Source organism: Manacus vitellinus, unplaced genomic scaffold (assembly GCF_001715985.3).
Source record: "Manacus vitellinus isolate BGI_N305 unplaced genomic scaffold, ASM171598v3 scaffold_3_pilon, whole genome shotgun sequence".
Taxonomy (NCBI): Eukaryota; Metazoa; Chordata; class Aves; order Passeriformes; family Pipridae; genus Manacus; species Manacus vitellinus.
This window is the reverse complement of record NW_021940535.1, coordinates 29,311,148-29,334,261: the sequence shown is the minus strand read 5'-3', so window position 1 is coordinate 29,334,261 and position 23,114 is coordinate 29,311,148.

The following is a 23,114-nucleotide window of genomic DNA, read 5'->3' as shown; positions in this document are numbered from 1 at the left end:
GACCTTCACTACCTCAGATCATTTAGCTGGGATGAGGTGCCTAACTTTGGGATGTGGCACTGCAACTGGAATGTAGTTAGATGACTATTTTGGTCATGATCATTCACTAGAAGTTAGACTGCACACATAGCCTGTACTGTATGTTAAACACCATTACAGTGACAACAAAACAATGGTTTTCTACTATATATGCTCTAGAGGTCTTTTTCAATGGATTTTTTAGTGAAGCAGAAACATTGCTACTCAATGGAAACTTCACAGGACTTATTGCTACAGTCCTTTTTAAAGAGAAGGGTATATTCTCAGCACAATTACCAAAGTTACCCTTGAACAGATAAATGGATTTTGTTCTAAAAAAATTATCTGTTGGATAGAGACTAAGTATGCTAAATTTCAACCTAGGATCTCATCATTCAAAGAAAATTATGTCTATCTCATATTTCAAGCTTCAAGTGCAGTTATTGTGGTTAGAATTAGTTTCAAAATAGGCAATAGCTGTAAAATTTACATCGGGAACTCTCATTTTGCATTCTTTTAGAATTAAAAAGTAGGGCAAAGGGATTTTGTTTAATAAGTGTTGAAAAATGTCTTTTTGAAGGGAGGAAACAGCAGAAAATATTCTAAAAGCAAAATGTTTCCTTCCATGAACACAAAAACTTAAAAATTGGAAGTTATGATGGAAACATGTTTTTAGTCTTAGAATATAAATAAGCAGCTGTCAAAGACTGACATAAATTCTTCTGTTTATGTTTTGCATTAGAAGATATTTACCATTAGCCAGAAGGCATAATTCTGTTCCCAAACTGACCTGCATGGCAAGGTGTATTAACCACTAGAAGGTGGCTCTAAGATTTCTGGACCAGAGCTGTTTTTTATCAGCTCTGATCACAGTGGACTGAGGTCATGCATATTTGCATCTGTTGGAATAACTCTACCTTTTAAATAACTGGCACAGCTGCATATCTGATGTAAAAGAATTAGACAATTTTATTCTAAAACTGCACAAGCAACACCAACCTATGAAATAAGTTGAGTGCTGGGAAAGTAAGTAAGAAAGCATATTGCTGTTATTAAGGACAGTAACTCTAGTGTAGAACTGCCTGGAAATTTTTGGTTTTAAAGCCACTGGAAAATACTAATTATCAAAACAGAAATTTTTTTAATAATTTATGAATTTAGCCAATGTTTTAATTTGTCCACTATTTTTAGCCACCACATCGAATTTTAGAATTCTAAAATATAGATATTTAGTCTTAAAAAAAAAAAAAGTTCTTCTCAAATCACCCATTTTAAGCCCAAAACTGTTAGTTCCTGTATGAGTACGGCAAGTGTTTTGTTATAAAACTGTCAGTAACTCCTGCTCAGTGTAAATAACTTCACCTAAATAAACACCCTTTCTTTGGATGACAGGCTATGATAAAAGTTGAAGCTGTCATGAGGATGAAAGAAAGACTTGTTCACACATTTCTTTTTCCCATGACTCATTATCAAAATGTTTGCCAATAGTCTTGGACTAGTGTAAGTCTCTTTCTGATGTAACTGATCCTATGCAATTGGAGCAGCTCCAGCAGGCTGATTACTCCATCCAGAACAGCCATTAGCCTGGTGCAGAATGAATGTGCAAGTTAAAAGCTCAAGACGTTTGTCTGAATTTTGCAAAGGGAGAATTTACACTCACACTTCCCAGTTTCACCTCTGACAGAACAAGATAGAAAAGACAAGAATGTCAGTAATGGTAGGAAAGGAAAACTGTTACCCACAAAATTGATATGAATAAATGGGTATGAATAAAATTGTTCATGTTGTTCATGTTGTTCACTTAGTGACCCCTCCTGCATATTTCCTCTCAAATGAATGTACCATGTGTCTGTAAGGACAAACTGCAGAACCAATATGCAGTATTGAGAAAAATGTTGCTATTGTGCCTTTACTGCAAACCACAAAGACACACTGAACAGTAAAGAAAACAAAAAATATTTGGAAAAAATAGCCAATCAGCAGTCTAAAATGCATTTACAGGTGTACTATTCTTTGCTACTTTGATTTGAGCATGACCTTTCAAAAAGTATTTCTGGAAAACAATAGATTCCTGGGTTTCAACACTGTTAATACTACCACTGCAAATATTTTCTCAAACAATATGAAAATATAGCTGTGTAAGGAACTGCCCTGATAATATAAAGAATGCTCTAAAAAATTCTGATGTAGTATAAGTGACTTTACTAGCTCAAGGGATCCTAGGCTATAATACCTTTTCCCATAAGGTACCTCTCTACTATATTTATAATAATATAATAACTAGGTCACTGTTCAATGAAGTTTTTAAGAGTCATTCCACAAGGAAAAGACAAAATATGAAATTTTGTGGTTTTATACCTTCCTAACATGGTATCTTGGCAACTCTGATCTCTACATTCAGTTGTCACTGACTGTCTAATTAAAGTCCACTTATCCATTTATTTTAGCTCAAGAACTGGTCTAAAAGTTAGAGTTCTGACTGATTACCAGATAACACAGGTATGAACATGCTTCCTTATTCTCCCTCTCACACTATGACTCCCTGTCTCTAAAACATCAAGCAAACACCGAGCATCAATACCTCCTACATCTTGAGCAAAAGTCCAATCATTCTATTAAGTACATGAGTTAAAACCAGGATCTCCTTCAGGAGACCTTCCTCAAGTGTCCTCAAGTCCTACAACAAATACCCGTAGGTATAAAGATTCTCTGTAAAGGATTCAGGGTTTAGGTTGTGAAAAGGTTTTTATCAAGTATGCTTCAGGTGCATGACCTTCAAAAATGGGAATGATTTCAGTTATATTGCTGTGCTTCTCACCACACAGCTCTAGTCCATTCTTCTGAATAATTCCAAAATTCATAACTTTCCATATGGCACAGTGAACCTTCATGCTCAGCTCTATGCTTTGAATACTTCTCTGGGGGTCTATAAGACAAAAGTGAAGGCATCAGAAATGTGAAGTAATGAATATAAAGATGCTCAAATATTTTATTTGATCCAATTTTGAGATTGGAGTGTTTGAGTGTTTTTTTGATTTTGTGGAGTTTCTTGAAGTGCAATATGAAACAAGTAACTTTTTCTTCATAAAGTACTTTACTCACCAAGTATCTGGAGATACGAATGGTAGAACATGAAGTGCCATAAGAAAGTTCAGTCTCTGTAAGTCTAACAGCTGATCAAGACTCAATAAAGGATTTTAGTAGTCTGCTAGAGTCTGTAAGTCTCCTGGGATTCTTCTAGAGCTTTAATTTCAGGGACTACAATGATGAAGGAACTAGTGTTGTTTTTTAACCTAAACCAACATGTTATTTCAACCAGAGTTCTACTTCATAACAGAGCTGACTTGCAGCAAGCTTCTTCTCTTCCTCTGTTTTGCTCGCTGTGTTTGTAGCAGACTATCATTATAGCTTTAATCTTGAAACTACAGCTTCCATTCCCAAAAATGTGTAAGAGTCCTAAAGTTATCCTATTTTTAGCAATAATAACAACAAAAGTTTAGAACCTTAGTCTAACCAGTATTTGAGTAAGAAAAAAAAAGTTGGGAAAAGCTTTTTTTTCTTTAAATCTTGTTAAATTTTCTTTACATGCTCAAAGCAAATTGGTATAGTACCAACATTAAAACCAATATTAAATTTATTTAATTATCTATCTTTTAAGCAGTTTCTTTCACTTTCATCTTACTTTTAGGTACTACATCTTGGCATCTTTTGCTCATAATATTTGTTGCCATGAGCAGCACTTTCAGTCCTTGCTCTGTGATTTAACACTTTGTGTTCTTGACAAATCGACTTCTCTCTCCTGGAACAACAGGCATTTTCGCAGAAATTCAATTTGTATTCCAGCCAACTAGCATAACAGGTTATTTTCCATAAGCTGATGTTCTTGTATTGCTTATGTATGACATATTAACCTTTTTTTTCAACCCAAGAAGTCTATTTATATACCATCAGAGTGGGTACATGAGGCATTATATCAATGATAAGCAGAACTTTGGAATCCATGAAGCACAGGTAGGGTGTGTGCAGGGAGCAACTGTCACAGTGTTCATAACTACCTTTTTCTGATTATATATACTCAGGAAATCTTTCCCCTATCCAAAAGGCACATTTTTAATATGAGTTTGTTGTTGTCCAAGGGTAGGAGACAGATAACATTGCAAGAAAGTCTCAGCAGGCAACCAGAGGATAGAAAGCCCAGTCTAAAGAATGAAGGATACAAAAATCTTTGGCTTCTCACAAACTTTTCTAAGTTGTTTTGTTGTTGTTGTTGTTATTTTTTGGTTTTTTTATGAATGGCTCCTTTTAGCCTCTCCAACCTTGTGGCAAGAACATTGGGTACTGGTCTAGTACCTAAAAAGGTATGATCATTACCAGAAGGTTTAAGTTTGATCTAAATGAAAAAAATGCACAGGATACACACTCTGAAATAGAACTAACCTACTGTTGTACCCTGTTCACTACTATCCTGCTGGAAAGCTGCTTATTCTTAGCAAGAGGGGAAGAGAAGTGACACTAGAACATAATTGAATTTATGTCAGCAGAGATATTTATAGCAGGATATCACTGCATTCATATTTCTTTACATACTATTGCAAAGAAGTTAGATCAGTTGTTTTTCCTTTCTGCATATGAACATTGTAGTTAGGGTATCTGCACTGTTTAGATGCAAAGAACTATTAACTATTGTAAAAAAAGTGGCTATGTTTGCAGGAAACACTGAAGTTAAATATTTTATTGTGTTGTGCTTGCAATGTCTTTAATGGTTGTCCAGCAGCTCCTGGTTACGCAATCCCCTGGAGAAGGAATTGAAGAAGATAGTTATGACTCTGCTCCCAAGGGCTATTTCACAACATATGCAGTTGAACTCAAGGTAAAAGGGACAGAGTTTTGGGTGCAACATGAAACAGTGTGAACATTTACAAAGTGCTGGACCTTGTTGGTGATCACAGGAGTGTACTTCACTCAGCACAATTGTTCAGAGCTCTCTAACGCTGTGTCCAAATGACTCAGTCTGGGATGCATCTCCCGTTTTTTACGAAAGTGCACATCCCAGGTGTATTTTGACTCACTGTGGAACATGACACAGGTAGTTACTTCTGCTCCCCTTGTTCCTCGTGCCATGGTTTTCACAGGAAGGAAATTGGGAGTACAGGTCCAATTGGAGTTGCTGTGTGCTACATTCAGGGCTCTAATCAGGATGACTGATGTTACAACTGACAGAGCAACAGGCCCACGGTCTAGATATAGTTTCAGTTAGTGGGCTGAAACATAGTGCACCAAAGAACTTTGAAATTTTGTCCTGTAGTCTAACACTGCCTGTGCTATGTGTTGTCTCAAAAAGCAGCTAAAGTGACATAAAATCCTGTGAATGAACAACAGTAGTGTTTAGCTGGACTGGCTATAAAACATAACCTGCTCTAAGAGGTCCTGTACAGAATCTCTCTTCTAATTGCTGAACCTAAATCTAAGGCATACCTCAGAACCTTAACTTCTGTTTTCCTGCTTTGCAAACCTGTGACTGATCATTCTTTCTGGATTTTCAATAAACTTGCACTGTTTTATTAAAGAACTACACTTGACAAATTAAAAAAAAACTTCATTAGAAATTATGATTTCAGGAAGAAAAACCTCAAGAGAATATCAAATCACAACTACAAAAGAAATGGCAACTTCCCCTTTCTGCCATCCCCAAAAATCTAAGGGTTTCTCAGAAATTCAGAACGTTCCCCCCCGAGGTCTTCGCTCCCAACAAAAACAGCCTCCTATTTCCTTTAACACATTACCTAATGAAAAAAAGTAAGTACTTCAACATAAAGGATTTTTAATCATCCAAAGTGATGGCTCTGTAGTACAAATCAAGGAATTAGCAGCAACTGATTTTAAATGGGAGATATAACAGAAGTGCCTTGGGCAAATCAAAAGCCAGTTTGTACTTCTACAAAATTGTGAGGCTAAATTTCATTCAGAGTACAAGTTAAGCATGATTTTCAGAGTAATTCCATATGTCATGTGCTATTTTTGAGTTGGAATAACTTAAAATGTAACTTTTATTATTAAATATTATTAAAAGGTTAAACTGATCGCATCTCTCTTTTCTGTATCATTCATTACATGTTATGCAGTTACTGTATTAGGGAAGTGTTTGCTTTGACATCTTGTATTCTTTCATAAGATCCTTTTCCTATAGGGCGTGAATATCAAATATAATGCTTTGCTTTTGTGCTTGAGTTCTGCTAGTAGCTTGGGACAGCAGCTTAGGGACAGTTATAGGTGGGAAAGGAAAAAGAAGGAGAAAAAAAAAGAGGAAGGAAAAGGAAAGATGTTGAAATTTAAGGGTATTGTAGGTGGGTGTCTATGGTTTCTATGAAAAAATAATGAAAAACAAATCTACATATCTGTTGTGTCTCATAGCTGCACTGGACAATGATACCATCTGATTTTCAGAAATTAGGGAACTGGAAAAGGTCTTTGTTTATGAGTAAGGCACTACAAGATCAAGAAACAATGAGCTGTGACATGTCTCTTCTCAAGAAATATTTGGAGAGAATGGGGCAATGTATCATGCTGGAGGATTAAGGATCAGATCTAGGACCCTTCAAAATGTGATCACAATATTTTTAATCACATCTACTTGTGTATTCAGAAACCTACATTGCAAGAAAATTAGGTAATTTACAAATACAATGAATGGATAACTGAACTTGCAAGATTTACATATACAAGTACTTGTACCTGAAAATATTTAGAAGCTTGTTCAGAACAAACTATTACAATTCAGGAGATAACACTTAGAATTATATTAGATAATTTTATGAAAACATAAAATCTCAATAGTAATAAAAAAACTTCTAAGAATCAACAATCTTAACCCTTCAGGTTAGTACAAAAGGAATAAGAGAAAAATATTTGCAACTTTTTGGTACATCTGCATTTTAATACAGTAAAATTCTGTCTGTTCAATGCCAGAAATCATTTGGTACAGTTAGAAAAGACACAGATAGCTATAATGGCGATCACTGAAATTATTTTAACTGTGGGTTAGTTTGAGACTATTTAACTTGGAAAAAAGACAGCTTGAGTATAATAATAGTCTGTGATTGTGGGTATCACAGGGAGTAATTATTCATAATTTAAGAAGAAAGGGCATTGAATTAAACTATTATATGACAGGAAGAATAAATATATCTATATTTTCTCATATTATTCTCTGGACAACTACTCTGGCCACCTCTGAAAAATGATACCAGAACAAACAGATAATTGGTTTCAACCAATAGTGCTGTTCTTAAGGGGAATTTTTATATAACAATTCCATGTAAGTGTAATAAATATGTTACAAAATGTCCTCTTGTCTTGAGTCATATCACCGGTAATTCAAGAGTGTGCTAAGTGTAAAGCAGCACAGGATGTCTTCAGACAATGTCTTTTTGCATTCCCACTATACTGCCTAAGGGAAAAATATACTCTACTAAGTTTGTTAGCGTGAGGCAGATATCTAAAGGTTTCTAAAGTACTTGAATTTATATAATAGCATTTTCAAGAGCAACTGTGAAATTTTAGTTTTACAACCAAAGAGAGTGCTGAAACTAGATTTTAAAGCATATGTACTTGCTACTATAAAACAAGGCTTCTAAATTTGCTTGTACATTAATTTTAAAGCACTAACTTTTGAAAACCTTGCTATAGGAAAATTTTTTAATATACATATATCTGAGAACAGAAATCTAAATGAATTCAAGTTTTATTAATTTTGCTTTCTGATTTTTTGTTTGTTTTTTTGTTTTTTGAAATGTTATGCTTTGGAAAAAAAATACTTTTTTTGTGTGAAAAACTAATGAACATTAGAAGTGTGTATATGGATATTTCATACTCCTTTCATCAGTTTATTCTTAGATGAATTAATGAATTCTACTATTAGATTATAATTAAGCTCATAAACTGCTTGATCTACAGTTTAAGTATGTTCTTGAATGTCTCGTTTGAAGGGAAAAGATATACAAGGTTGGCAGAATAGATTTTGTTTGGATTTTCTACAGCTGTGACACGAAAAGAAGTTTCACATACAAAATTGGCTGAATAGCTCTTGAATAAAAACTCATGTATTTTAAAATTTGAAACTAACTCAGATGATACATATGATGGTACTCACTTTTTAGAAGTTTTTGGTTCAAGGGTGAAGTCCACTAGAGGACTTGCAACTCCAGCTGACAACTAATGTATATTTAGCCAATTGGATAGTTAAGACTTTTCAGAGAAGCAATGAGGGAAGAGCAAGTTAAGAGTGAGAGTAAGGCAGAAACCTTCACCAGGAAGATCATACTCCTCCTAGCAAAGAACTCAGGACACTGATGACTACATCAACCCCCCACCCCCACCCACCCACGTTTCTTGTTCAGGAACAGTGAGGCTTGACTGTCAATTTCAAGGCCCAAAAAGTCTTTGGAGGTGTGACTGAAATGTCAGAGAAAATAGTATTTGAAAGTATAACAGTTGCAGCTGTGGATGAGGTTTTCTGTAATAATTACATAATTTAGTCTACAAACATTATGAGGTTTGTTCTTTGTTGATGAGATTGTTAAACTGCTAATTGAATTAACAATAAATTCTTAGTCCAGCATATGTATGCATGCTGTGTCTCCTTTTTGCAGATAACAAGGTTTTCTGTGTAAAAATGTTTTTCTCCTGGTTGCAAGACTAAAAAAGCAAAAACTTCGCTAACTTGCTTTTCTCTTGAATCTTGATTTTGCTCAGCAGTTATTTGAAAGCTGGAGGAGAGCCTTTTGCCTCTATCTGTTCGCAGTATAGCCTGTATCTTGATGGCTGAGACATTTTTCTGTTAAGAGATATATGTGTCTAGAAAGACAGTTTTTGGTGTCCCAGCCCTGGAAAAGAATTGTCAGAGATTCATGATTCGTGCAGGCATCACAACCTGTGGCTGTGAACAGAAGCATCTATATCTGCTGTGGTGTGTGCTCAGTACAGTGAGGATTTCATGTGTCACACATAAATGATGATGTCTAGCTGACTAAGCCATTCTGTTGACTTGGATGGTGTTCATGCCTTCTGCATTATTAGGCATTAAACTTCAGGGTCTTGAACTTAGTCTACCACAGCAAAAACCTCAGCTGAGTACATGTGTTGCTGGCACCTCACTATTTCTCCTTCTCTTCTTCACCAAAAAAATCTAGTTCTTTGATGGTTTGACATAGATAAAGATGTCAACTGTATAAAATTTTACAGCCTGCCATGCTATAAAACATCCTATATGTTGACTTCAGTAGGAGAAAATAAAATTAATGACATCTAATAAAACACTTTTAGTGTGATTAGTCAACATGCTTTTCTCAGACTCTCAGTATAGTACATCATATTGTAGAGAACTTTCCGTTTGCTTATTTGCTTCTTGTGGTATTAAACATAGGAAACTCACATAAATAATTCCTTCAAAATAATCAGAGTCAACAGAGCATTTACAAGTGATTAAGGAGAATTAAATTTCGTTATATGCTGCAGTCCTAAACAAATTTCATACTCACCTGAGTTTGTTTCACAGTAAATCAATAATACTAAAGACTTTATTTGAACAGACAATATACAGTTTCCTATTCCTGTTCAGTGTGCATATAAAACTATCAGCTTCAGTTAATGAGAATTTTTTCCACAAATGTTGATGGGTGGAAATGTATTCTTTGCTTTAAGAGACTTTGCCATCTTGCGTCTGACATCAGCCAACAGCCTTGAATAGCAAGAGGAACTGTCCAATTCTCAAGAACACTTTTTATGCTTTCCAGTGATCTTTGGGCAAGTATTCAATGATTCAGTAATAAAGTAAACAAACTATTATTCTGTTTTCAGGTTTCATTGCACAGCTATCAGTAGGATTAAAAAGTTTAAAAAACTCCCAACACTGTAGGCATTATTTAATATCCTTGTGATACCAATGCTGAATCAAGTAAAAATATTAATTGTACTGCAAATGTAATAGTATTCCACTGCTAGAATCCATACTCTTCTTGGGTATCAACATGCTTATACTTTGTGTCTTTTTTTATCTCATGGTGCTATTAATTCCTGCCCATCAAGAAGTCCTCAGAAGACATTCATGTTCTAAAATATTTTCTTAGGGAACAAAAGCAGCACAATAATTTTCAAAAGGTACACAGATGTCACTGAGTAAAATAACTGAAGAGGGAATACTGGAACATTCTAAAATTTCCTGTCCAATTATCAGTGAATTATTTGAGTTTATGAGCCATTTTGCATTTACGCCTTCAATGAGTGTTCCCAAATGGTAACAGATATTGAAAAACTTCATAGAAAGATGTGAAAATAGAGGTACATTCAAATATTAATACAGATGTAACACAGACTTAAAGTATTAAAAATGTCTGCAGCAAATTTCTTATCACTGATAAATCAGAATGGGATTGTCTATCAGCTGAATAAAATACTTCAAGAATAATTTGAGACTGCAAGGAGGAATGATGTGATTGCCTGAGTTTTGTTTTGGAGGTGTGTCTCCAGCCCTGCTTCTGGCCCTGCATCATGCACAGACCTGGTCCCTGTTTTGTAAGTGGGATTTCTCCTGGATTCCTTGAATATATGCTGCATGCAGTCCTGTCTCTGGCCCTGTCTCTTGGATAAACTTTGGCCTCACGCTATAGCCTGGTCTTCAGCCTGGTATCTGGCCCTGTCTGCTTTTCCTCCAGGCTGGATTTCTATAGAAGGACCCCAGATGCAGTCTACTACTCGCTTGTCTATGCCTGTCATGGACCCCATTCCCAGCACCTCCCTCTGCCTGTAGGATTCAGCTCGTGTGAGACTGCGTCCTGTTGATGAGGACACAGCCCCAGATGGAGCCACCCTCAGATCCTGACTTGTCTGTTTTTGAGGAGCAACTCTGTCCTTGCTGCTCCCTGATGCAGGATTTTAAAGGTACATCTTCCTGGAAGGATTAGAGCTCTAGCAAAGAGTGATGAATATTTTTATTGTTATGCACAGGTAAGCCCAGGATTCATGTGAAGATTTAAGCACAGAGCATCATGTAGTAAAAAGGTAATGTGTATATTCAGAGTGGAAAAATGGAGCAGCTATATTTAATGTCAACTGATGAACAACACTATAGAAAAACATTTTTAAGAATAACATAACCAGTTAATTTCACTTTGTGTATATGACTAGAACTTGGGTTTTTTACTCCTTGCGAAAAAAAATTGGGAGAGGGCTGCTCAATTTAGGCCCTCTGTCATCTGGTTTATTTATGCATTCTAGAAGCATTGGGAACCTTGAAAATATTTTTAATTGTAATAATTTCTGAGCTGAATAGGAAGAAAAATTGAATGTGAAAAATTCATTTTTAATGGTTTTTTAAAAATAATTTCTTGTTAACTGATCCAGATTGGTTATTGTAAACATAATTTGGGGTTTGTAAATATATAACAAAATGAAACTTTCTTTTCCAGAATTTGTTTTAGTCTGCATGTGTTACTTTTTTGATGGGTGGGCATAAATATATTTCTAGGATGTTCTAAAAAAACACAATTCAGTTTGTGCCACTCACTTTCCTTCCTTTATCAAAATCCTTATGCATCTGCACCCGTTTCTGACAACGTGAGCACGATGAAGCATGGCTGGAATTCACAGGTTAGCGTAGCATTCATTCAAACAAAAATGACCTAAATTAAATAGACTGAAAGCTCAGTGTGGCTGCAAAGGAGATACTATCCTGCAGTTTATTGCATTCTGAGCCAGGGAACACGGCCTTTATAGTGCTATTACCAATGAATTTTAAATCACTCCAAAGTTCAAACTTCACTGAAGCATCACATTGTATGTTGAAATCAGATGACCATTTTGGCCGGCAAATGCCATCTATATTTCAGAAAACATCCATGTTCTAATAAAAAATGAATTAAAAGACATGGAAACTTCAAGCACCATTTGTCATCTGAAACTGATGTTCATTAATATGCTTCAAATCTCTAACTCTGAAAAAAGCTAAGTCAATTCCCAAATTACCATAACATTCAAAACTAAACAGTAATGCATTTTAAAATGAGTGTATTGAAAATTGAATGCCAACTGAAAATAAATGATGGTACCTTTTAAAATTAAATTACAACAGACTTTTTTCCTTGTTCTTTCCCCTGTTGTCATCTTCAGTTAGTCTAGCTGTCCAATTCTTGCTATATTTACCCTTTGACAACAAGGGCCTAGAATATAAAAGACAAAAACACCACATAATTTTTCATAATTAAATACTTCATAACAGTCTTAACTTGGTATAAAAAAAATCCATTACATAAAAAGGAGTTTCTTCATTTTTCTGTTTTCTGTTAGTTCTTTCACTACATGCTTCCCAATGAAATTTCACACACATAGCTGTTTATTTATTTGACCTTGTCCATAAATATCCTTATTTGATATGTCTGTATAGACTATTTGCAAGGCTTGTACAGCAAAAATATGAATTTTTAGTAAGCTTGGTATATATTTAAAAACAAAATGAAGAACATATTCCCTAACAACAAACTGGCAGACCAAAAGTTTTCCACTATGAAGTTTTGGTGTAGACAGCGAAAAGCAAGTAACTATGAAAAAAAGAAATTCAAACCAGATATTGATTACATATTAGTAGTAAAAATTGATTTTTTTTTAATATATGGTAAAATGTTTTATTCTTGCTGATGTTCTGAAAATACTTACTATCAAATTTCAAAATATATTAAAAAGCCCCAAAATACCAAAACAATACCTAACCCTGGCATACTTGACAATAAAATTTAGTAAAATTTTAGGGTTTTCAGTCTCTAAATAGGAGAAAGTTACATAATAGACTTATGAAATTCCACAAATCCATTCTCTGCATTTTTAGATGCCTATATGTTTTTAACTGTCTCAGTATTTTTATTCTTTACTTGTATATTGCCTGGCACAGCATAGCTCTCCCTATTGTTTAATATCCATAAAGCAGTAGGCTGCAAAGTATACAAAGAATGAAAATAAACTTTTCTACTATTATTATTTACAAAATTATTTCGATCAACATCATTCTTTCTGTGTTTTTCAGTCACCATTTCCGCTAAATGGATTGTATCTTCTACGCATTGGCAGATGCTGTTTGCCTGATGTCATAGTTGAACAATAAACATTTTAGACTGCTTTGGCACTTGAGCATAGAACATCTTTCTTTATTTGGCATCCTTCTGTTTTTCATTTTGGCCACATTTTTAAATACAACCTCTAATTTTGCTCTGGCAATCAATTACAGGTGCAAATAATTGGAGTATTTAGATGTCCAAATACCTGACTGAAGGCACAAATCATGCAGTTAAACCCTAAATGCTATTGATTGTGACCATGAAGTGAGTGGTTTAGTTGAATTCCCTTTTACTTTTTTGACTATGAAAATCAAGGTACTCTTTAAAAATAAAAAGAGAACATTATTTCTGATATTTAGAACTTATGCCTCTACATCATCTTTTTTTTTTTTTTTTACTATTTTCACAAAATGTGTATTCGATGTGTCTTTCTGGTAATTGTGTCTTACAGACCCTTAGTAATAGAGAGTTACTGAGATTTTAATGGCTGTACAAATATAATAATAGTGCTTTTTTTCACTTTAAGCACAATTCACAAAAACTACAGGGCAGTCAGGGAAATTGTTGCCAGATAAAATTCTCTCTTTTCTCTGTGGGAATATTACCAGAAAAAGAATTGCAAAGTTGAGGCCTTCTAATAAAACATAACTGAATTAAAGCCTATGTGCATTAGAAAATATCTTTTTATACTTTTTTTATTCCATCTTCCTTTCTGTGAATAGCCACTGTGCTTCAACAGGAATCTGACCTGTATCTTGTTGCTTTGGATCTAAAAATGCTTTTCTGAACAGAAATTAATAACCATGCTGAATCATGGTGAAGATTGTTGTTTAGTATAAATATCTGGTATAAAATGTGTTGAGGCCAACACATTTCCTTGTTGACTCATAAAAACTATTTGAATCCAGGTCTCCAGAAGTAAAAAGCTTTAAGTACGGTAATCCATTGGATCACCGAGGGACTGAAACAATTGACAGTTGTAACACATTTTTAACCATAATAAATGGTAGAAATACCATTTTCCTTCATGGAAGTGACCATTATGAAATAAATACGCACATGCCATTTGATAGATGTAACATTAATGGCAGAGAAGTCCCTGAGTCAGCATTTACAGGCTGAAAAAAGGTAATTTTCTGAAATGACAATTACTGAAATGACTTTGGTCTGATGGGGCATGCCCTGGGGAAAAGTCACAGGATTGCCACAATCGATTAGCTTAGAATTTGGCTTTCTATAGATTACTTTGACACGAAACAAGCATTTGAAATTTCACTGTTCTCCCAGCACCTTGCCATACGTTCACAAATTCTGAGAAAGCTATTCTACCTCAGCTTTCCTAGGAATACTAACTCCTGGTGACCACTGTAAAAGTAGACCTTCAAATGTTACAGATAAATTTTAGTCTGTGTCTCAAACTGTCACCAAATTTCTGGGGTGGCAGAACCTGAACTGTGGCTCTTACCTCTTCCTAACAACTTTCTCACAGGAAGTTAACGGAAATTATTTTCCTTTTCAGTACAATAAAAAAACAACAGAGGGCAAGGGACTTTTTTTTTTCTCTTCACATTTTGGGGGTAGGTTTCAGATGCCGTAAGTATTACTTAGGAGATGCGTCAGAAAACCATAATAAAAATACAAATAGCTGACAAGATATAGGATAAAATCAATATTTATACATCTTTTAAAATTCTACATTTCCAGGGTAGAGGTTTTAATTCATAGTCCTTCAAATTAGTCTTTAAAGGTTGAAAATGCAGATAATCATTATCAAAACTATGAAAATTAATAAATCACACTCACTAATATTTTTAATTTTAATTACTGAAGAAGGGCCTACCTACTGCCTGGAACAGTCTGACACTGAGGTGAAAATTCTCTTTCTAAATTAGAAAGATCATAGTGAGGACAACAAAATCTAAAAAGTAACATGTACAAGACCACTGGAAGATTACCTGGCTTGAAATGAAAACACTTTTTCCCCCTCAAAATCCATGCATAATTTTATAGATAATTAAAGCTGATGTAGAGGACACATCACAGCATTTGTAAACTCATTCCAGCAAGGTCCTAGGAAAAAAGCTCAAATGAATGTTAATTTTTTGCTAAAACTTGCAGTATAAGACCTCAGACCTCAAAAATGTATGTGCATATTTAATTTCTTGCACATGAATTCTATTTTGAAGTTTTCTTTCAAAAAAACATATCTGTTAACCAGTAGGCAATCTTTTCACTTCTAGACATAACAGCAGCTCTTAAATTTTATCACACAGGTAGACAAACACTGGATAAATGCTGTTGCCAACTCACAGAGTTTCAGCTCTTAAGTGCATTTAAGTACAGAAGCATTTCAGTACATCTAACAGGTAATTCGGTCTTGGATTTCAACCACACTAACATTCATACTTCTCCAGTATTATATCATTTGTTCATGGCACTGTCAGTCCAGTAACAGACATAACTCCAACTGCTTAAAAACCAGGAGCAAAGCCTAAGCTGGTAATTGCAGAGGAAGGTAGTCACTCTGCCAGTGTGTTTTAATCTCAGACACCCTTGCAGAAAGGAAGGATTCCTTCACTGAGGAGGCATCTGCCTCTCTAAGAACAAAAACTGTGTTTCAGGTATAGACCAAATAAACAAATTCTAAGCTATTCTCATGCAAGAATTTAAAACAAAGAGTTAAATTTTTGCTCAGACTCGTCTTAAGGGCCTTTCCCCTGAAACAGCCTCTGAGTCCCAACTGAGAATTTAAAACTAGTCCTTGGTACCCTTTCTTTAAATGACCTTTAAACTAAATCTTTCTTTCTAATTGTGATTAACAGATATCTTCTCTTTCTAAGTCTTTCTCTGCAGTCTCATTTCCCTTTGCTCCAATTAAAACACTGCCCATTTTTGTTTCAGAAACAGTTAATGGAGACGAACTTTAGATGGAAAGAAAAAAAATTGTACTTCACAGAAATACAATAGTTTCAGACTGTGTTTTCTGTTCCTTTAAAATGTTAAGTAGTTGGAAGAGAAATCTTAAAAAGACTGAATTCTAATAGATTCACAAACCTGTGTGCAGAAGTTAGTAGCAAAACATTTAAGAAACTAACTGGAAATGAATTCTAAAACACAAATTAGTTGGTAATCACATGAAAAGATAAACACATTAATTTTTAATATTTATTTTTGATTTCACTACACTTGGTAGTTACAATGTACCAAAGTATGAGGCCAGAGTGCAGCACAGAGAGGAAAACAAAAAAAGAGAAATATTTGGTTGCAAGGAAATCCCAGACCTTGCAAATAACACTTGCTTTTTTTCAAACTCTGAGCAGAAAAATGTCAATGTTAATGTTCAATTTCAGATAATTTTGTGGACAACTAATTTCCATTATTCAGCTATTGAAGGTCACTTAAGTAGGTAATCAGAATAATTAAATTACCTCCCCAGAGTTCCCTGTACTAGACCACGTTCAACAGTACTCAGTTAGGTCATATTATCTGCATGAACATCACTGAGTAGGTCTACTGAAGTATCTTGTTTTTTAATCAAAAAAAGACATCCTTTGGTTACAAATTGCAATGACTGCGAAAACTTTCATATCTATCTATCATAGATATTCACTTAGCAACAGACATGACTGCAGCAGGTAGATTCTCTTAAATGAAATTTAGTATGTGTGATAGGCAGCAGCCTCCAAGCTGCACTGCCTGCACATAGTTGCAGTGCTTTTCTGAACTGTGGCATTGTGCTCTGCATGATGGTGTTAGTCCAAAATAATATGGAAGAAGGGCCTATCAGGAAAATACAATTTCCATGAGCAATCATTTTATTCCTACTGTTTGACAAAGACAAAGAGCATCCATGGCTGTAGTGGCATTAACAATGAACTTACACGCTGGAACTTACAAAGATTCACAGTTTATTCCATGTGAAAAAAGTAAAATAAAACAGTCTGTAAATATAAAACAAGGTAACAACTGAAAATTAATTTCCCAAATCTGAGCTCTGCATGATCATAAAGATAGCCTTTCTTTCCATTTACAATGCCTTAAAACCTACAGATTCACTCAGGAAAACAATGCTGCTCATTCAATATGTTTTATAAGACTTCTGTAGTACAAATTAGGATTTAGATTTTAGCTTTAAGATGTACCCTACACAACTAAGAGAAGGTGTTAAGTAATGTGGCTCTATGCTATTCTAAATGTCTTGAATCAGCCATCTAGCAGAGCAGAAAGCCACATTACTTCCACATTCTCTCTAGTGCCAGCTCTTGCTACAAGTGTGGAGAAGATCTTCGATTTCTGTTGAAACATTGTACGTGGAAATTGTAGAATTGACATATGTTAAGTCATTAAAAGATTACTTTCACATTATAAGAAGCAGATGACTTAAATATTACATAGAAAAGATGGGAAAATTATTAACTTCACAAGAATAAGTGGAAATTTCCAAACAAATACCAGCTTTTAAACCCCCTTATTCTTATATGCCTATGTTCATTTCCATTGCTTTACAATAAGTAATAGTATTTATTATTATTATTATCAGGTGTTTTACACTTCAGAGTGCATAACACATCTGAGAGTTATGGTTTCCAGCTTTACATGGATTCCAATCTATCATTTCTTAATTGCCTGCTTGGAAAAAAATCAAAGCAATTTCCTTTCCCATCTGAACAAAATAGCATTTTTTGGCCTTGATGTTCAGGATTCGGTGTTTGAAAGAAGCATACTGTCAGTCAAAGAGCTCAGTGGAAGAACCCTGCATGGTATATGAAAAATGGCACTTTGAACCAGTTAATCTTAAATTTGAAAAAAAAAAAAAAAAAAAAGAAGTGAAACAGGGAATAGAAAATGAAAAATCATTTTTAGAATAAGCAAAAGTGTCTTCTTAAGAAGAACTACATGCAATATTTCTATCATACATAACTTATACTTTTAGAAAAGTAAAAGTTTAGTCTTTCAGAGCAGTGAGTAAACTTAATTTTTGGAAAAAAATATAGTGCAATGCAATTAATATTAGTTGTTTACTAAATAGAAACCCTAGGGCAAACCCCAATAATTTCAATGAAAGAGGGATAAGAAATACAATACTGTCCACAATCTCTATGAGGAAAGAACAACAATCAAAAAGAAAGTTTGAGGAAACAAAGCTTTTCTCCAACAAAATGGGTAACTCTCTAAAAGGACTCATCAAAAGAATTAAAATCAATTGAAGAACACTAATTCTTCAAGAAACCACATGATGATATCCATATCAAAAGAAATACTCAGTGCTTAAAGTTAAGCATGCCCTAAATCGATGCGCTGCATTACAGTTTTGAGTGTCCATACCATACCAATATCATAACACACAAAAGCTACGTCACAGGTGCTTGTGATAAAGATCGTGCTTTACAATGCAGTGGTGCTCTCCAAATTGCTTTATGATTCAGAGGAAAGCCATGAATCTGAATGTTATATCAACACACCAGGCAGCTTCAGATGAAATGCTCTCAGCCACTTACTACTGAAAACTGACAAGATTATAAAACAATTTTCCAGCACTGGACAATAGTAGTCTCATTAACATGATAGTAGTAACTCCAAAAGATTAATTACAAAAAGCTATTCATATTAATTATTTCATAAAGGCACATGAATGAGCTTTTACAAATAAGAAGGAAAACTGTTGCTCCTTTTTGAATTGCCTTTTGGAAAGCAGATATGCCTGTGGGGAAAATAAACAGTACATATACTCATGAAAATAATTTCCAATAGTGTAGTATTGACAGAGAATCTTTGGAAACCATAGCTACCAGGCTAACTGAAGGCAAATAATAAAAGGTGGATTGAAACTGTTTGAAAATATCAATCTTGCCAATTGCAAAATAAAGTGCAAACTTCTGCAACAATCATTCTGTGCATCAGTGTAACTATTATATGTGATTACTACCTGGTAAGCTCTCTAGGGTCCAAGATGAATGGAGAAGTCAAGAACAGAACTACAAAAACTCAGCTTTTTGAGTCTGATAATCATCATCTCTTTTTCCATATCTTCCCTTTAGTTTGTCCAAACTTTAACCTTTTTTCTTATCATTGAGTGATCTTGAGGCTAAAGCCTGCAAAGGATTCCTTTTAGGAAAGGACATGCCCTCAGCTTTGTTTTCCTTTCCTTTTTTGCTTGGTTCATTTGTTTTGTTCTTGCGTGTGTGTGTGTTTGAGCTTGCAGGTGGCAAGGTTTTCTCTCTTTCCTTTTTTTTTTCTTCGCTACCAGATTCATTATTCTGCATTAAGCTGCATTGAACTACATTTGTCATCTATTAGTCCTGTTACTGTCTACATTGTTCCTCATTAATTACTATTTTTCCGAAATTAGAATCACATGGAAATCTTGCCTTCAGAAGCATTATCCAATTCATTTATATGAATAAAAATAGTAGAGGACAGATCAGTAGTGCTTTCAATGCCAACACCTCACTAATAACTTCTGTTTGATTTAGGAAAGAACATCTTCGACTTCTTTTGTCCTCTTGCAGAAATTCACTTCACTGAGTTTCTGAGCTGGATTTATAGCAAATTTTGAAGGTTAATCTCTGAAAGAAGCCTTACAAAATAGGTCCTAAACCAGGTCCTATAGCTCTTACATACCTGCTGTACTACACCTTTTCACTTATTAAAGAAAAGCAACAATTTTCAGACCTTTCGATAATGCAGAAATTGAAGTAAAGAGGAATGGAATTCCAGTGAGTTAGTGAGCAGAAGGATCTTTATTTCTTTGGGACCATAAGATACATTCATAACATCAAACATACTTGCCATTCAAATCCAGCATTTCCCATCAGTTACTCTTAACCAGCTTTGCCTGTACTAACAATGTGAAATAACCATTTGCCAGCATGGGAAAGCTGGAAAATTATGCCTGTGTTAGAGAAACGGTGTAACAATATTTAAGCTGTTTATTTAGACTATATATAATGTTGACCTGCAAAAATTCTACCAGTTTCCCAAGACAAATTCACAAAGACTTGTTTCAGAGGTTTTGAACCTCAACATATTTTGGTCTTGCTTTCCTTTTGTGCCAAGTTGTGTTTTAATTAACTTGGCCACCAAACTTTCAGTTTTCTTCTGTGTTGTTTAAATAAGGTAGATTTTTATAGCTTTTAAAAAGCATGAGTCTTTCAGTGACTTTGCCATGTGGTTTGCTCTTCATATAAATAAATGATAAAATGGGGCTCCTATAGGAGGCATTCTCACCTCATTTGTTGTGGAAGGCTAGGTTCTGGTTCAAAGTCTGCTAAATTTTAAATGTAAATATAGTACACTATTCTACAGTGCCTGAAAAATGTTGTAGGATTTAAAGCTGACTTATATTTTGATTGATTTTTTTCATACTTGTTGCATGAGATGAACAAATTCATATTAAGAAACAAGAATTTCTTGTTTTTTCTAGGAATTTTATAATTTACAGTTTTTAAAAACCAAATTATAAAATGTTAATAATGTCATTGCTTTCTCATCCAGAGGCACCCCAAAGGAATTCTGTGTGTGGTTTCATCCCTCATAAGAAGTCTTGTACTTACAAAAACAACTTTTGCTTATTTATTTTTATTTCAATTTTTACCTACTGCAAGCTCTGGAGCCTATTTGCTTTGTGAATGTCACAGGCAGCTATAAAGACACAATATGTAGAATAGAAACAGAACATTAAATTATTATAAAGCATATATATCAATGTACTTGTGCACACACATGTGGGTGACTATGATTGACAGGAAAGAAAATAGGAATTACTAAACTGATTATCAAAGTCAATAGGATCTCTAAAAAATTAAAACCCTGAGAGGGCAACAGATTTAATAATAATAATAATCTATTTCATAAACAAATAAAAGAGTTATTTTTTTCTGGTTACAATGATTTATTTAAAAAAAAACCAAAACAACTAAACAAACCAAAACTCTGTTTTGGTTTTAAGAAAAGTCAGACTGTAAAAAACCTCACTAACAAACACTTCTACCTTGAGTTCCTGTAAATTATGTGTAATCTGGAGTCTTTTAAAGCAGCTTGAAATCAAATTATATTAGAAACTGTCCAAAAAGGTAGATTTTATAGCTAGACCTCGATTTATGTTTTTTTAATGAAGTGTGTTTCCAAAACAGCAAATTCGGATTTTTATTTCCTTTAACAACTTTTATTTACAAGAAATGCTGTGACTGGGTGACATAAACAAACAAGATTTATTCATACAAGTGTTTAAACACAGCTAACAAATGAAGAGGAAAGAAGCAAAGCAGAAGATCAGATAAACAATAAAAATACAGTTTTAACCTAGTATTAAATTAGCAATTACAGATATGATACACAGGTCACTGTTTCATTTTTATTGTTGCCTCTTGGAACTGAAAGACATACTAAGCTAAGCTAAAGGTAAAACTCTTGCAGTGGTTAAACCCAGATAACTTCTGAATATGTGGTTGATTGTCTTCCAATCCAATTCCCAAATTATGAAGACAATCTTTATTAAAAGGACAGGTACTTCTGGCAACTTTCAGTCACCACTGAAATTATTTGACTTTGAAAATAAATAAGAGAACATGAAGGAGATCTGGCTGGAGCTGCAAGGAACAGAAAAGAGCATCCCTTTTTTTAAAGGATGGAGGTGACTGGTTTTCAACCCTAGAAAGCAGCAAATATGAAATCCATGAAAGGTTTCACATGGCTTTCATCTCTGAAACATTAGTAATTTTAGACCAGCTGTTCCCAGCTGTGAAACAGGAATGCAAGCACTTCTCCAGGCATGCCTTAAAAATGATACTATCCTCATTCTTCAGTCATTGCTTTATTCAGTGAGTGGTTCCACACGCAGTTTCCATGCACATAACTCATTAAAAAATGCCTGCTTTTGTGTGTGCTTTAGAGTTTGCTTTTTACGGAAACTACAAAGGATTAAAAGCATTTGTGGACTTATTTGGTATTTCTAATGAACCCAACTCTGAAAGAACTGTCATTTTGTGGGTAATGTTGCTTATTTCATAGCACAGGTCTCAATTCCTTAAGAGCTCCCTTATTTTACATCTTAAGAAAGCATGCTAAGAACTTGGGACATGTTTTTGAGGATGACTGATAAAACTGTGTTTCTATCATAGTCTGGTCACAGTAATCCCTATCCCAATGTCATGCAAGTTAGCTTTTCTAATTCAGGTCAGAGAGTTATTATTCTGCTTTTCTTTCTGACTGGATGAGTTCCACTTGGTATAAAGAGAAAGTCAAGGCTGATGTTCATGAGACAACAGGAACTAAAAGAGCTGGAAGATTTGGTTTAGTCTGAAAACTGCAAATCAAAATTAAATAATCAAAATGGCATTGGAAGCAGTGTCCATTTTATCATATTTTCTGTGTTTGTTTGCTTGTTTTTCATTTTATTGTATTCAGAAAGTCTCTTATCTGCATTTCTCAATAACAAAGAAACAAAAGCAAAGATTTATCTTCTCTGTGCTTATCATTCGGGGTAGGTCTAATGTTGTTTTGTTCATATGTCTCTTTTTAACATTTTACAATCCCAGATTAATAATCCCATTCCTTTACATGGATATGTTTTAATATCATTTCGATTACCCCTCTCTGAGCCCTGATAGTAAGAATAGCTGATAAATCATCAGTGGTATAGGCCACTGTTTTGACATTATCAAAGTATTTATTAACTCCTGGAGGAATAATATGAATAAAAACATGGAAAGTCTATACAGAAATGTTTGTTACTACAATTTATCCTTTTTCAGAATTATTTGACGCTATTTGTCATCACTGAATAGTTCAGAGAGGCATGTTTTGGTGTGTTTTGGTGTTTTATATGACAAGAAAGAATACTCTTTTTGGTTTTTTTCCTCCGTCTATAAAATCATAATGGTTACAATTTTGCTTTTAAGACTGTATGGATTGTCCTGGTAAGTGAGGTCAATTTCACTTGTCTGAGATCCCTGGAAATATGATGAACATGTCTTTTAAAGATAGTTAATATATCTG